Source organism: Octodon degus, unplaced genomic scaffold (genome assembly GCF_000260255.1).
Source record: "Octodon degus isolate 3935 unplaced genomic scaffold, OctDeg1.0 scaffold00291, whole genome shotgun sequence".
In the NCBI taxonomy this organism is placed as follows: Eukaryota; Metazoa; Chordata; class Mammalia; order Rodentia; family Octodontidae; genus Octodon; species Octodon degus.
This window is the reverse complement of record NW_004524867.1, coordinates 2,078,563-2,091,062: the sequence shown is the minus strand read 5'-3', so window position 1 is coordinate 2,091,062 and position 12,500 is coordinate 2,078,563. Positions and strand designations below refer to the sequence as shown.

Below are 12,500 nucleotides of genomic sequence, written 5' to 3'. Positions count from 1 at the left end.
CTTTGTATTTCCATCCAAAACATTAACCACAAACATCTGGTAGCCCTCAAAAGGTTGCGTAAACAAGCATTAGAGTTTAGCAGGATTGGGAGGCCAGCTCCGTGGTACAACATGCGCTTAGCGTGTGCAAAGCCCTGAGTTCAATCCCCAGCACCAAAAAAAAAAAAAAATAAAATGAGGTACAGGACAGAAAATACTCCCCAGGGCAACCTCTAATCTTTTATTATTTTAATCTCCAGTGTCTTGCTTTGATTTTATCTTCTCATTAAAATGCTGGCCTTGCTTGGGATGAGTCCTTGGAGCGCTTGAGCATGGATTCAAGTACGTTCCTTGCATCCTGGGATGTAAGTGCCAGCGAATGTCATGGAGAGAAGAGGAGAGGTCGGGCCTTAGCTCCCGGGTCCTGTGAGAAGGAGGGCAAGCACTGCTTATATACACTGCGGTGGGGCTGTCGATGACAGCCACCCACTTGTCGGGAGGAGGAGGTGGACTGCAGGGACCTGCCACTGGGCTGGCTAGGAGCAGCACCCCAGACAGTAGAATTTCCTGCAAAATCTGGCGATGAAGGATGGCGTGGAGGTGGCCCAGGGTCGGGAATCCCCCTGGGTCATTCCAGGACTGGGACGTTTGCAATCCAGAGATGAGGCGACACTGGGGGATTCTTATGCACAGAGTCGGTGTTTAGGAGTGTCTTGACTATTGCGCACTGTGGGTGCTTGGGCCTTGCTGATTCACGGCTAGAGGGTTTGGTTGTGCAGCGTTGTGAGATGTTTATGGTGTCTGGATGCCGCGATCTCGCTCCCAGTTGCAACAACAAATAATCCTCATGTGTTGCCAAATGCTCTTAGGCGGATAGAATTATCTTCCTGTTTGACAACCATTGCCCAAGAATACAGTAAGCACTTAAAATGGATAAGCTGGATGTCGATTGAGACCAGGGCGTCTTGGCCTGCCTGTGCACTGTGGATGCTGGGGGTGGCGACCCTCCCTGTGGCAAGGTTGTCGTGGCCTTATGGTATGTTAAGGAGCGTCCCTGGGCCCTACTCCGTAGACAGTATTAGCAGCTCCTTCTGCCAGTTTAGCTATTGAGTCCTAGATAATCTCCAGACAGTGTTAAATGGTTGGGGGATGGGAAAGCTGTCTTTTGTTCTTTGGAGCCGCTGACCTAGGGGCAGACAAGAAGCAGCAATGGAAGTATGCAGGTATGTCGAAGCCCCGAGTAGCCTCTTCCTCCTAATAGGCGCAGTAAGCTGCGTGCTCACCACTGGGTAAGTTCATCCACAGACTCAGAGCCCTTGTGACTAGTGACTCGTGAGAAGCTCCACTTCTGAACACTGCTGCTTTAGGTACCAAGCCTTTAGTCACTGAACCTTTTGGTGATAACTGCCTATCCAAATCATCATAAAAGCCACTCTGGAGCAAACTAACTTAAGATGAGCCTAAGATTGGGCCGTCTTCATTCATTCTGCTCAATGTTAATATTCATTTAATTGCACTACAGAATTGTTTGTACAGGGGGCAGAATTGTGAGCAAGGCCTTATATGTTTTTTTTTTTTTTTTTAATTTGAGACAGAGAGAGAGAGAGAGAGAGAGAGAGAGTGTGTGTGTGTGTGTGTGTGGCCAGCTCAGCCCACCAGGGGGCGGGGCTGGCTGGCATGTGGTGCTGGGGGATTGAACCGCGGTCCCTGATGCTTTGCTAAGCTTGTTCTAAGTAGGTGCTTTAGACCACTGAGCCATCTCTCCAGCCCTGGGCCCTATATGTTGTTCAGTGCAGTCTCCACCTTTGCAAGGCTAGATTCGGTGGAAACAAAACAAGACTGAGTTCTGACTTAGTGAGTTATGGAGAAGTTACCTTTTTTTTTTAGTGAGCCGGAAGCCACTCGTTCGTTTCCATAACTCTGAAGAATATGTGCCAAGACCCTAAGCTGTCTGCAGCTACGTGTAGGGCCACGCACACCCACTGTGCTCTGTTCTCTCGGTATGCACATAACTGCCGTAATGTTCACTTTATGAGTTAGTCCGAGTAAACTACTGCCAGCAGTAAGTAACAAACAGTATGCACAATGATCATAACACCAACATGACATAAAAGTTGTAGGAATGCGGCCTTGCTCTTGGAAGAGTGAAGCTAAATATTTTTATTTTCAGAATACGGGTCTCTGCAGTTGCCCAGAGTGGCAACTCGGGCTCCTGACCATCGAGGCCCGCTTTTCTCGGCCCGTGCACAATGGGTTTTTGGAGCTGGATGAAGGTCTTCTCGTGGGCGAGGCTGCTAAGAGCATTACGGGGCGTTCGGCAGCTGGGCTACTAATAGCCAGTAATCAACTTCTGATTAACAGCCAATACCATCTCCAGACATTATCCGGTATTCCTGGAAGGTAAATTCACCCCAGTGGATGATTTCTGATTCGAAAAGCAACTTGTAAAGAGCAGTAGAAATGAGAGGACTGATTATTCCTGTGCCTTCATTGTAGGCTATGTCGGAACACGGCTGGCTTCCACGTATTGGATTGCCGGTAAAATTGCTTCTGAGTTGTGGTAATTAACGCTCACCAAGGGCCTCTGGGCATAGCAGCATACTTCCTGTTGAAAACCAGAGGTAGAGGGCTGGTGAGATGGCTCAGTGGTCTAAAGCACCTACTTAGAACAAGCTTAGCAAAGCACAGGGACTGCGGTTCAATCCCCCAGCACCACATGCCAGCCAGCCCCGCCCCCTGGTGGGCTGAGCTGGCCACACACACACACACACACACACACACAAATAAATACATAAATAAATAAAATTAAAAAAAAAAAAAAAAAGAAAACCAGAGGTAGAGCAACGCTCTGGACCCCAGAATTGCGTGTCTGTAGTTTTGTGTTGTGCTGTGTGTTGACAAAGAGAAATTGCTTCTTGTTTGTTTCATTTAATTTTTTTTTCTTCATGTCAGCCTGTAGATGGTATTCACGGGTTCCATTCCATCGATGGGAAAACTAAGTGCAAGTATTGGTCAGTACCTGTAGATTGGGCTGGCCTGATAGCTCACCAGATTAAAGCACCTGCTTAGACAGATGCAGGGACCGCGGTTCGATCCCCAGCAGGCCGTGCCAAACCCACCCCCAGGGCACCCTGAGAGGGCGAATGAGACGGGGCATGGTGGCATGCGCCTGTAATCCCAAACTTTGGGAGGCTGAAACTAGGAGAATCAGTATGATTCCAGTCTGCTTAGTAAGACCCTGTAGACCCTGTACTAAATGCCTAAAAAATATATATCTGTAGATGATGTCAGAGCTAGAGTTTTGTTTCTAATTGCCATATTGTCGTGCACACAGGGATGACATAATTTACAAATTCCTTGTCTATGCCACCACAGTCATCAATTTGAAATGTGTCCCAGGAACGTGTCTAATTGCAGGAGCTGGAGTTACAGATCAATTAATTAACCTGGGAGGTGACAGGCAGGAGCGCCTAGAACTCCCGCATGCTGCACGCTCTGTGAGTCACAAGGATTTGGCTGGAAGAGGCACGGATTCAGAGCAACCTTGCTCACTTACTCAGTCTTGAGAAAAGTGTTCTTTTTCTGGAGAGGGAGATTGCGAAAGAGAAAGCTGGGGAACAGGAACATCTGCCTTGGAGACAAGTTGGAAACTGTTTATTAGTCTGATAGACATGATGCGGATAGCTACTTGACAGCCACCACTGCATTTTAAAACACTGACGTTCTGGTTAAATTCCGTGGTATCAGAAATCTCATTACTCAAGCAATCTATCTTTCTATGTGTCTTTCTATCCATCCATCCATCCATCCATCCATCCATCCATCCATCCTTCCATCTATGCATCGATCCATCCATCCATCCTGTTGTCAGTTGATCAGTCTATTCTGCCATCAATTCATCCATCCATTCTGTCATCTTTCAATCTATTCATCTCTCCATCCTTTCATCCATTCATTCTCTCATCTTTCAGTCTATTCATCTCCATCCATCTATCCATCCATCCTGTTACCAATTCATCCATCTATTCTACCATCAATTCATCCATTCATTGTCATCTTTCAAACTATTCATTTCTCCATCCATCCATCCTTCCATCCATCCATCCATCCATCCATCCTTCCATCCGTCTATCCATCTCTCCATCCATCCATCCATCCATCCATCCATCCATCCATCCATCCTGCTAGCAATTCATCCATCTATTCTGCCATCAATTCATCCATTCATTGTCATCTTTCAAACTATTCATTTCTCCATCCATCCATCCTTCCATCCATCCTTCCATCCATCTATCCATCTCTCCATCCATCCATCCATCTTTCCATCCATCCATCCATTCTTCCATCCATCTATCCATCTGTCCATCCATCCATCTATGAGAGCACATACTGTAGTCATTATCCATCACTAAATTCCAAATTAGCATAAACTTAGGCATTTCAAAATGCTATTGATTGTCTCGTAATGAGTGGGTGTCAGGCTTCTAGGCATGGAAAGTTCCTCTTCCAAGAGTGTTCATGTTGTGACAGAATTTAGTTCCTTATACAAATTCTTCCTTTTTATACAAGGAAGTCCTCATCTTTCTGAGACCTACCGCCTGCTCAAATCAGGCTAGCAGGACACACTTTCTTCTCCTTGGGCTTTGTGTTTCAAGCACTGCTACATTCTGTGTCTGGATGTCCTGCAAATCCCCACGCAGTAACAGCGGAGGGCTTTTTGGAGGTGGCTCAATCTAGAGTCTGACTGATGCCTGGTCTAATGCTGGGACTGAGGGTAGGAGTGTTACGCGTGCCCTAGCACAGGTAGACTGCACACAATACAAGGGACTGAAAGGAGCTTGCCCTCCCTCCTCTCGTGTTGCTTTTCTTGTCTTCTGCCGCCGTGAACTGCTGCCCTGCACCATGCACCACCCTTCCTTGGAGCTAGGTGGTGGCCTGAAACCTGTGCCAACTGTGAGTTAGATACAACCTTCCCTGCTTTAACTTTGGGTGCTGGGTATTTTGTCTCGGCAATGAGAAAAGTGACTAAGCTAAGCACTCACTTGATTAGATGAGGCCCACTCTGTGTCTGTTCCCTGCCAACCCTGTATCTTCTCCCTGGGCAATGGACATAGCCAACCTTAGGGACTGTAGGCAGAATCTTGGCACTTTTTTTCTTTTTTAGGGAAGGGTCTACAGGGTGTTCAGGGTCTCACTACTAGATCAGACTAGTAGCCTGTTTACAGCCTCCCAAGTGCTGGGATTACAGGCATACACCATCATGTCCAGTCTCAATTGCTGTCTCCGTGCACCTCGGGGGTGGGGCTGGCACAGCAGGCCCAGGGTTTGAACCCCGGGCCCCTGTGCCTGCTCGTAGGCACTTTAATCCGCTGAGCTATTTGGCCAGCCCCCAGAATCCCCTCACTTTTGCCACTGTTGATTAGAAGCAAATCAGTTTCTAACCTCGGTCAAAGGAAGAGTATGTCACAAAGTTTCCGGGACTTGCTGAAATAAGCTATTGTTAGGTTGTCCCGAGGGTAGCTGGCAAGGCAGAACTTGAAGAAGTTTAGAAGCTGTTGGTTTTCATCTCTTGGAGGACCCTGTCATGCTGGCTTTCCCGATGAATTCTGCTGTTGTCATAGTCAAAGGTGCTCAGGACCTTGTTGTCACTGAGCATGGCTAGAGATGACTTTGCAGGAGCTCTTGTCCTCACCTTAAGCACTGCTTCCTGGCTCTGGAGGGGAAGATGGTGCGCTGTTCAGTGTCCTAGCAATGCCTGTGACATTGGCTTTCCTGGTGAGAACTCGGCTTTCCTCATCGCTGGAGGAGCTCAGGACCTCGCTCTTGCTGAGGATGGCTGTGGTACTTTTTGGGGGAGCTCTGGTGCCTACCCTGAGCACTGCTTCCTGGCTCCAGTGCAGATCCCTCAGCCTGCTGGCACAGATCCTTCATCCCGCTGGCACAGACTTCCTAGATTTCTTCCCGGGCCTTTGGGCCTTTCTAGCACAGATCTGTGCTGAGGCTTGTCTCTGCATGAGACTTTGTCATGGGCTCTGGGCCTCCAGTGGGACTTGTAGGGGGGATTGTAATGAGCTCTACTTTTTTTGAGCTGGAGTCATCATGCAGGGTGTTAGGAATCCCTCAGCTGGATTCTTTGGTCTTTAGTATGTAGACAGATTTGTCACTCTTTCTGTATGTGACCCTTTGGGTGACTGTTATAAAATAATCCTGTAACTAACTGGATTAGAGTCTTTTCATCTCCCCTCACCCCAGTCCCATTCCAGTCTCCACAAAGTCCGCCTCCCTGTTTCCTGTCGTCTATCTTTTCTTTTGGTCTTTAAATTATTTATATTTTGGGTTTCTCATGAAAGATGAACCATGCACTATTTAACCCACCATGTCTGATTTATTTCACTTAGTATTGTGGGGTCACTCCAGGAACAAGAAAATGTCTATTGTGAAGGACTAAAAACAAATAGACAAACGAACAAACCTACAAATGTTGCTGCAGTTGTGGAGAAAAAGGAACTCTTCTGTGTAGTTGGTGGGCAGGTAGAGTCATACAACCACTATGGAAATCAGTGTGGCGATTTTTTTTTTAAACTGCAAGGAGCAAGACTAGTTGGCTCAAGTCTCCTCTGCTGAGTGTCTCCCTGACAGGGGGAAAGACATTGTGTTATTGGGATCCATGCACACCCATGTTTCGAGCAGTGTGACTCGCAACAGCTAAGTCTTGCACGGAGCCTGTGTGCATCAGGAGATGAGAGGAGACAGGAAGTGTGGTGCTTATGGGCAGCGGAGGACCACGGAGCCATAAAGCGTAAATGCGTAGGACACGGGCTGCACTTTGAGGTCATAACGCTGGGCTTAGCTCTGAAAAGCACGTGTGGGAGAGGATCCGTGTACATATTAACATTTGTGAAGCGTATTTCTGTCTATCCACAGGCTTTTGAACAAGGCATTCTCTAAGGCTGGTTTGATCAGCCGTGGAAAAACCCTGACTCCTGCCAGGTGTGTGTGCGTGTGTATGTGTGTGTGTGTGTGTAGGTCCTTCAAGGTGTGGCTGCAGGTTGGCAGCCCTATTGCGACTTCTCTGCCTGAGCCATGCAAACCCACAGGATAGATTCTGCATTTGTGGATGGCTTGCATTCGTAGAGATGCAGGGTTGGATCTGCTTCTCTGTCTCAACTGTGCAGTTGGGCTGGAGGAGAGAAACATCGATGAACACTCTGCCCTCCCTGGGATGGGGATGCCTACCTTTCTTTAGCCTCCTGGATGGCTCTCTCTTCTCTTACACCTCTACATCCCACAAGATGAGAATTCCAGTCTAAGTCTGCCCTTGTCCAGAGGCACAACTGAACAGAGGATTGTATGTATGTCGGATCCTCTATGAATATGGACATTTGAAAGGTCAGTCACCTGTGACTTCAAATTCAGGTGGCCAATCATTTATGAACATCCAAATTTCAAAGGCCAGTCAGCTATGAATAGTCAAATTCTGATGGCCAATCACCTATGAATAATCAAATTGTATTCATGTAGGAGTTGTTATCTTTGGGTTTAAAATACAAACCTTCTTTAGTGTCCATAGAGAATTGATTTTTTTCAAAGAGAATAAAAGCAGTAAAAAAAAAAAAAATTAGAAGCAATATAAAATTTCACAAAAGAAAATGATAGTACTTGAACAATGGTTGTTACATTGCATATTATTGTATACAAATTAGTTGTTCAGATTACCAGATACAAGCATGCTAAATTGGTAAAAATAAAATAAAATAAAATAAAAAGAAGAAAAAAAAAGAATTTCGGCATTAGCTTTCTTTCAATAGATTAGTAGTAGAACACTTAGCTTGTCCTATAAAATAATTGGGAGTGAGTTTCTTATCTATTTGCTTTGGAATTGTATTTATTTTATTTTATTTATTGCATGTGAAAATTAGAAATGCTCATGTGCTTTCTAAAAAAAAAAAAAGGCCTGCCATTTACTTAAAACTAATGTATATCTTTCTCTGTGCTTTAAATCAGGTGTAGATAAGATGGAACTCCTAGAGTCACCTGAAAGCTCAGTGAATAGTTTTCCCATCATGTCTGTTGTGCAGTAATATCAGGGATGCAAGTTGGTGCTAGTACACACGCAGGATCTTTTCTTTTTGAGCACTTTCAACATGTAGTTGGTTGAATCTGCAGATATGGGAGCAAGTCACAGACACAATGTGCTGAGCCTGTCTTGCTGGGCCTGGTGGGTGGTGCGAGCCTGTAGTCTCAGCTGTTCTGGGGGCTGAGACAGGAGGATCACGAGGCCAATGCCAGCCTCATCTGTGTTTTGGGTCTTTGAATCAGAAGAAAAGATAGAAAGGAAGCTCCGACTGTAGACGGAGCTCAGTCCTAGAGCACTTGCCTAGTGCTCACGGGGTTCGGTGTTCAGTTCCAGAACTATAAATTTAGACAAACAGGCAATCCAACAAATGAAATCTCATGGGCTCTAAGCTGTTGAACAGCATACCTACCACCAAGGTGTCAAATATAACTTCCAATCCTGTAATTTCTGGACTTCAGCTATGCATTTATCATGTGCATCTTGGGGGCCTGTCCATTAGCTCAGTTGTTTAAGTGGCGGCTTAAGGTATGGTAGTCAGGCTCAGGATACTGTGGTCTGATCCCCAGATCCTCATGCCTTACCAGACCTGCCCTTTAGGCATCCTGAGCCAGCAAAAAAACCCAAAACAAAACATGTGCATCTTTTAAACAAGATGCGTGTTTTGTGTAGAATCATTCTTTGAGTCTAATCATCTATTCTAGGTTCAAATGGTGGCCCTTGCACAACCGCAGTCAACCTGGCCTCAGATAAGTCTGCATTAGTTGTCTGTGGCACATGAGTGGGTATCATCCTTTCTAATCGGCGTCACGATTGTTGTTCAACTAATTCCCTTAGATTATTGCCAACAGTTACTGTGTGTAGAGCTCTCTTTGGGAAAAAAAAAGGAGATTTTTTTTTTCTTTAACCCAACATATAACCTTAAAAAAAGAGAGACAATAAAAATTAAAAAAAATATTAGAGACTATATAGAATTTCACTAAACAAAAAGATAGAAATTCAACAATGGTTTTACTATTTCACATTGTTCCCTTCATATTAGTGGTGCAGGTTACCATACACAAGCATGCAAAATTAGTCCAAAAAATTAAAAAGAAGCTAAAAAATTAAGCATTAACTGCTCCTTTCAATAGATGAGTAAAAATCGATAGTGTAGTTATCCACGCTGTCCTGTTTATATGAATGTATACTTCTTTTCTCTTCCTTCTTTTTTATTGTTTATGTATTTGATATAGGGTCATACTATGCAGTGCGGACTGCTAGTGATCCTCCTGTCTCAGCCTCCCCAGCGCTGGGATTACAGGCATGCCACCATGCCCGGTCTTGGGGGCTAGCTCAGGCTGGTCTTGGTAGCAGGATCAACTTGCCTGGGGGCAGGGCCAGCGCCACATGTTGCGGTGCCGGGGATCAAACCCCTGTCCTTGCGCTTGCCTAAGCAGGTGCTTAGTCCATTGAGCTATCTCGCCGGCCTTCCTTCCTTCCTTCCTTCCTTCCTTCCTTCCTTCCTCTGTCTGTCTGTCTGTCTGTCTTTTTTTCTTCCTTTCCTTTCCCTTTCCTTTCCTTTCCTTTCCTTTCCTTTCCTTTCCTTTCCTTTCCTTTCCTTTCCTTCAGTTGTTCCTTCCCTTTGAACAGTTTTTTTCCCTCTCATAGTGTCCCTTGTACCTTTTGGATTTTATTGACTCTAGCCTTCCAATGCACTAATTGCAGCTGGAAGGGTTTCACACAGGATATGTAATTACTTAATTATATGGTCGTCATGGACATCATCAAGGGAAGAAAAGCAACTCCTTCTCTTCCTGCTCCTTCTGGCTGTGTTTCAAGAGCACGGATCCTGCCCTGGCATCTCTCCATGCTACTGAAGGCCGCAGCTGAGGCGAAATGATTCCATTCATAAACACATGTTTAGAACGGGGGCTCTCAGTCTGCAGTATACTTACATTACAATAATTGAACTTAAGGAGATTTGACCGGAGATAACCAGCATTCACTCTGCATAATCTGTCTACAATGAAAATATGTTTTGATTAAAACCCTGTGCTGTGGCATGAGCGATTATGCCTCTTAGGCTCTGACACATAGCACGGACATTTTTCTTCTAAATGGACAGATGTGGTTGTGTCTCATTAGATTGTGAGGTCTACATAATTTCACTAACAGATCCATATGATGCCAGTCAAAATAATTCAATCCAGTACTTCTAACTGTTTATCATCTTTTTTAAAATTAGAAAATGATTTATTTATTTGGTACAGGGTCTTGCTGCACCGCTCAGATTTATAGAGATCCCTCCTCTCAGCCTCCCCAGTGCTGGGATTATGGCCATGCAACACGGTGCCCGGTTTTAGTGGCCTGCATGGAAGGTGGTACTGGAGACCGAACCCGGGTCCTTGAGCTTGCAGCCAAGCTATCTCCAGATCCCTAAGTGTTTATCTTTTTGCTTATGTACCAGAATAATATAACTACACGATGCAGTGGAAAATGGAATTGGATTGATTTCGTATGCTTTCCTGCATTACCATAAGGAACGCTTCGACACCTAAAATCAAAGAATGATTGCACATTTTACCCACCTAAGTATATTAAAAGAATGGTGAGGAAGAAAAGACAGAGAAAACGAAAGAAAGGAGAGTAAGTAGGAGGTAGTAAGAGAAGAAAGAAGAGGTGAAGATAGTAGCTAGTTTGGTGGAAATAATCTTGACATAAAGCTCTAACAGCATCAGATGTTTACATTTCAAATAAAGGTGGGGCTGGGGATATAGCTCAGCAGCACAAGCTCCTGCCTGGCAAGGACCAGGTGCTGAGTTCAATTCTTGGTGCCAAAAAATGAAGATAGGTATAAGGCCAATGAAAATCACGGCCTGCCCCTCGGTTAAGCTCCTTTCAAATAATCGGCCTCTCTCCTTTATTGGATGTTCCTCTTCCTGCCCCTCTGATGGATCATGATAGATACTCTCCTAGCCAAAGACAGATGAAAAAGAGAAAGGTATAGCAGATTAGTGAATCATAGTTTTATATGATGTTGCAGTCAATCTCGATTGTCAACCTGAGTGGCCTGAGAAGTGGCCATGGGATTAGTCAAGCTTGCTCCTGGCTGTGTCTGCGTGAGTGGGGGGGACCTTTACATTGGGCACAGTGTATTTTCCTCTGTGGTCTGGGCAGCCTTGCTGAGCCTCACGCTTCCACCATGATGGTTCTGTCCTGGTGCCGTCCAAGCATGGACTGGTGTTTGTTAAAACTTTATCCCAAACAAACCACTCCTTCTTAATTGTGAGTAGCAGGTATTTTGTCCCAGCCTTGGCAAGCTGACCATGCATGCAATCTGGAGGCCTTAGGGTCCCAAGGTTCCAGGGTGGTCTACACATACTTGTGCTTCAGCTCAGTGATGCTCAGCTATGTTGAAATGGGATTGGGCAGAAAAGGATGGAGCCAATAATCCCCAATGCAGGATGCACACCACTGTCCGGGCTTGTCCGCTCCATGTCTCCCAGCCTCTGCTGCCCAGGATTCCCTCCTAGCAGGATTAGATCAGAGCAGGCCGCTTGTGGAGAGTTGCAGGCCTCAGGACCAAAAATCCAACCAGCTGAACAGGAGAGTTCCTTTAGGACAGCTCTGTGCAGAAGGTGGCAGGAATTTAGAGACATACTTCAAGATTTGTGGTTGGCTTTGGGGGTATGGAGACATTTTGCACTCTAGGAAGTACACTGGGGAAGAGAAACACTGGTTTCTTTTTTTTTTTATAATTAATTTACTACTTTATGAGTCCCTGTTCGCCGGACGTGGGGTCTGCGTTCCTCGTGTAGGGTTGCTGTCTAAGCACAGCGCGGCTGTGTTCCTTCTTCCTCGCCTCCTCCTCTCCTCCTTCCCCTCCCCCATCTCCTGGACAAAGATCTAGGGCCCTGCTTCCTGTTAGCGTTTTGTTTGCTCATTTGTACTTTGGGTGGGTCATAGAGGAGCAGCCGCATGCTACTGAAGCCTTTGTGTCTGATTAGTTCCATTTAACTTTATGGTCTGAAGGTTCTTCCGTTTTCCTACAAATGATTCCTTTGTTCTCTACCACCCGCTAGTATACTCCATGGTGTGTAAACGCTGCTGTGTTCTCTCTCTAACTGTGTGTTGCTGGGCGTAGAGGCTGCCTTCCAGGTTGGGCGGTTGTGAGTTGTGCTGCTGTACACATGACCTGTGATCGGGCCACTGTAATAAGGTGTCTTCGACTGGAATTGGGGTTGGGAAGGCTTGCCTCCTTGGAGGTCGTGGGAAGAGAGGAGGGGAGGAGATGGACGGAAAGGGACGTGGCCCACGAGGCTTAGCTGTGTGCTGCGAGCCTTTGAGGGTCAGCATTCCTCTAGGAAATATTTCTCCGCATTCTGAAAGGGACCACCAGGGCCTTTGCATCTTCTGCTCAGTGTCCGAAGGCCCGCTGAGCCACTGCGCATGGAAGCGTCCACGG

At 45.9% G+C, this 12,500-nt stretch overlaps 1 protein-coding gene across 1 annotated transcript in view; it reads left to right on the top strand.

Moving 5' to 3' along the window:
- Window positions 1-535: 535 nt before the first annotated feature.
- Sts (steroid sulfatase) overlaps window positions 536-12,500 on the top strand; it is a 228,678-nt gene continuing 216,713 nt past the window's right edge. The window contains exon 1 of the mRNA XM_004647186.2: window positions 536-579. The gene's annotated coding sequence lies outside the window, so the exon portion shown is untranslated. The remainder of the gene's footprint in view (window positions 580-12,500) is intronic.